The sequence below is a fragment of the Microcebus murinus genome, chromosome 7 (assembly GCF_040939455.1).
Source record: "Microcebus murinus isolate Inina chromosome 7, M.murinus_Inina_mat1.0, whole genome shotgun sequence".
NCBI lineage: Eukaryota > Metazoa > Chordata > Mammalia > Primates > Cheirogaleidae > Microcebus > Microcebus murinus.
In genome coordinates this window covers 53,359,232-53,363,155 of record NC_134110.1, presented here as the reverse complement: position 1 = coordinate 53,363,155, position 3,924 = coordinate 53,359,232, and the positions used below count along the sequence as shown (strand labels likewise).

The 3,924-nt window shown below is 36.1% G+C and overlaps 1 pseudogene across 1 annotated transcript; it reads left to right on the top strand.

The window, feature by feature from the left end:
* Window positions 1-898: 898 nt before the first annotated feature.
* On the top strand, window positions 899-3,069 carry LOC142871934 (isocitrate dehydrogenase [NADP] cytoplasmic pseudogene; annotated as a pseudogene). Its single transcript, XR_012920169.1, has one exon. The product of XR_012920169.1 is annotated as an isocitrate dehydrogenase [NADP] cytoplasmic pseudogene (transcript).
* The last annotated feature ends 855 nt before the right edge of the window (window positions 3,070-3,924 follow it).

The window sequence follows — 3,924 nt, the reverse complement described above, 5'->3', positions numbered from 1 at the left end:
TATAGATGGTATTAATGTCTCATTTAAATTATTATAGTATGTATTAATGGCAAAAAGCAATGGTAGGTAAAATTGCTGTCATTTTATCACAAATCGATACATTGACACCAAACTTTACTAGTTGTCCTTCTATTCTTTACTACCACAGGCTCTTAGGATGGAAAAAAAAAAAAAATGTCTTTTGTTTCCAGTCCAGCATGTAAGGAGCCTGAAAATCATCAATTCTGTCCTCACAACAGGAAAAAAAGTAAACATATTGAAATTATAGGTTTTCTTCTATCCATTGGAGAGTTGAGGTCAAAGGGCAAACTGCTGTTCTCAAAATTGTAGGGACACAGAAATATAGAGAATCACAACATACTGCAGCAGAAGCCTGGAAGCAGAAACTTCCTTGGGAAATATTATCAGATGTATCATGTCCAGGTTCAAATATTAATTACAAAGCATACTAAAAGACAAAAATAAAATACAGCTCGAAAAGACAGAGCAACTCTCAGATTCAATCTCAAATAGACAGATATTGCAATTATAAACTCTAGAATTTAAAACAACTATGATTAATATACTGAGTTCTAATGCAAAATAATGCAAACAATGCACTATATGCAAAAAAATAATATGGGTAGTTTAAGCAGAGAGATAGGAAACTCTAAGAAAGAATAAAACACAAATGCTATAATGTCTACATAAATCAACAAACCGATATTTTCCAAATGACCAATGCATTGTGGTTGAAAGTAATGCATGAATATAAGACCAATTAAGATATAAGATAGAGGGCTCCAAGGGGCGGTTTCGGCCCCCACCCCAGCCCCTGGCTGCTGGGGGAGGCTCTAATTCTGCAGATGCCTGGAATGAGGAAGAGAGCTCAGATCTTGGGTATGGGGAAGAAACTTATCGGCGAGGCCTGGGTGCAAGGACGGGAGCAAATCCAGGAGATAAACTGCATTCAAGTGAAACTGCAAGACAGAGAGGACTTGGGGTGATTAGCAATTGATTCACTGCAAAGGTTTACTGAAGTCAAAATGTCCAAAAAAATCAGTGGTGGTTCTGTGGTAGAGATGCAAGGAGATGAAATGACACGAATCATTTGGGAATTGATTAAAGAAAAACTCATTTTTTCCTATGTGGAATTGGATCTGCATAGCTATGATTTAGGCATAGAGAATCGTGATGCCACCCATGACCAAGTCACCAAGGATGCTGCAGAGGCCATAAAGAAATATAATGTGGGTGTCAAGTGTGCTACTATCACCCCCGATGAGAAGAGGGTTGAGGAGTTCAAGTTGAAACAAATGTGGAAATCACCAAACGGCACCATCCGAAATATTCTGGGCGGCACTGTCTTCAGGGAAGCTATTATCTGCAAAAATATCCCCCGACTTGTGAGTGGATGGGTAAAACCCATCATCATAGGTCGTCATGCTTATGGGGACCAATACAGAGCAACCGATTTTGTTGTTCCTGGGCCAGGAAAAGTAGAGATAACCTACACACCAAGTGATGGAACCCAAAAGGTGACATACTTGGTACATAACTTTGAAGATGGTGGCGGTGTTGCCATGGGTATGTACAATCAAGATAAGTCAATTGAAGATTTTGCACACAGTTCCTTCCAAATGGCTCTGTCTAAGGGTTGGCCTTTGTATCTGAGCACCAAAAACACTATTCTGAAGAAATATGATGGACGTTTTAAAGACATCTTTCAGGAGATATATGACAAGCAGTACAAATCCCAATTTGAAGCCCAGAAGATCTGGTATGAGCATAGGCTCATCGATGACATGGTGGCCCAAGCTATGAAATCAGAAGGAGGCTTCATCTGGGCCTGCAAAAACTATGATGGTGATGTGCAGTTGGACTCCATGGCCCAAGGTTATGGCTCTCTTGGCATGATGACCAGCATGCTCATTTGTCCAGATGGCAAGACAGTAGAAGCAGAGGCTGCCCACGGGACCGTAACCCGTCACTACCGCATGTACCAGAAAGGACAAGAGACATCCACCAATCCCATTGCTTCCATTTTTGCCTGGAGCAGAGGTTTAGCCCACAGAGCAAAGCTTGATAACAATAAAGAGCTTGGCTTCTTTGCAAAGGCCTTGGAAGAAGTCTGTATTGAGACCATTGAGGCTGGCTTCATGACCAAGGACTTGGCTATTTGCATTAAAGGTTTACCTAATGTGCAACGTTCTGACTACTTGAATACATTTGAATTCATGGACAAACTTGGAGAAAACTTGAAGATAAAACTAGCTCAGGCCAAACTTTGAGGCCATACCTGGTTTAAGAGGATACATGTTTTTTGGAAACTAGGTCCACCGGTTTACATTTTTCTGTATAACACTCAAGGATAAAGACAAAATCAATTTTGTAATTTGTTTAGAAGCCAGAGTTTATCTTTTCTATAAGTTTATAGCCTTTTTCTTATACATGCAGTTATTGCCACCTTCATAAATGTGGCAGGGAACTTGTTTTAAATTTTTTTTTATTTTCTAGTAATAGCCTAAGAATTAGGTTAGTACTTATTTGTATTCACTGTCACTTTTTCTCATGTTCTGTTATAAATGACCAAAATCAAAGAGTGCTCAAAAGGGTAAATGATAGTCACAGTTTTGTTCCCTAAAATATATGTAAAGTAGAAACTCACTCCCTTGCCCTCCTGTCCATGACCTTGGGCATGGGATGTTTTGGTGTTACAGATGTCCCGTTACGTGAGGTAGAACTGTACATTCAACTTGCACATGATAGGAACAAAGTATGAGTGCAATTAAAATGTGTTGAAGACATTGCTGTCATTTTTGTGAAGAGCTTGTTGAATGTCTCCAACATACTAAACATTTTTGAGGCCACTGGAGAGTTTGGAATCCAGAATAAATACTACCTAGAGGTTTGTCGACTGTCTCTTCCTCCTCCTGGCCTGGCCTGAGCATTATGCTACCCTCAGTAGCATATTTCATCCAAGTGCAATAATGTAAGCTGCATCTTTTTTGGACTTCTGCTGGCCTGTTTCATTTCTTTTATATAAATGTGATTTCTCAGAAGTTTAATAAACACTATTCTAATCCTGTTCTTCATCTGAACTGTTAATTTTAATTAAAATTAAGTGCTAATGACAAAAAAAAAGATATAAGATAAGAATGATTTTTATTTTAACAGAGTATTGAAACATCATTAATAAGATTTAGATGCCACATTGTAACTACCCTATATGGAACAATAGCTTGTCAAGTATTGGTGTAGAATCAGTAAAGAATATCAACAATTATATAAAAAGATAATTAATACATTATACTCTTTTTCAACTGTATCTCTGTGAGACCAGAATTTCTCTAAAATTTTTAACCAGTATCACAAAATATTGCAAGCAAATGCAGATATGACAATCTAGCCTTGTTTTATTAAGCCATGCATTAAAGGAATTTTCAAAAATATAAATCATTGCCATTCTCCTCACTAAATTTTATTTTATTTTGGAAAATATGGTCATTTTAAATTTGAAATTGTCATTTATATTAACAAAATTGGTTTGCTATATTTTCAATAAATGTGTAATTAAATGTCTTTAAAAATTTTACAGTTTTAATTACTAATATCCCATACAAACTGAAGCTGTTTGGATTTTTTAAATCATTTTAAGGGTGTGAAGTGATGATAAGACCAAAAATTTCAAGAATCACTGCTTTAACCAAATGGATAAATTTTCCCATCAGCTAATAAAGACAACAAAGATGGGGTCATATTTGATGATTTAAACTCAACATTGAAAATAACATGTTTAAGTTTTGTTTTCACATATATCAAATATAATTTCCATTTTAATTTTCTGTTCTATTCATTTTTCTAATGATTACATATTTTACATTAATATGCAGTTTTATAAATTTAATTGATTATTTACTTAACTCATTTTGTTGCTGGATATAC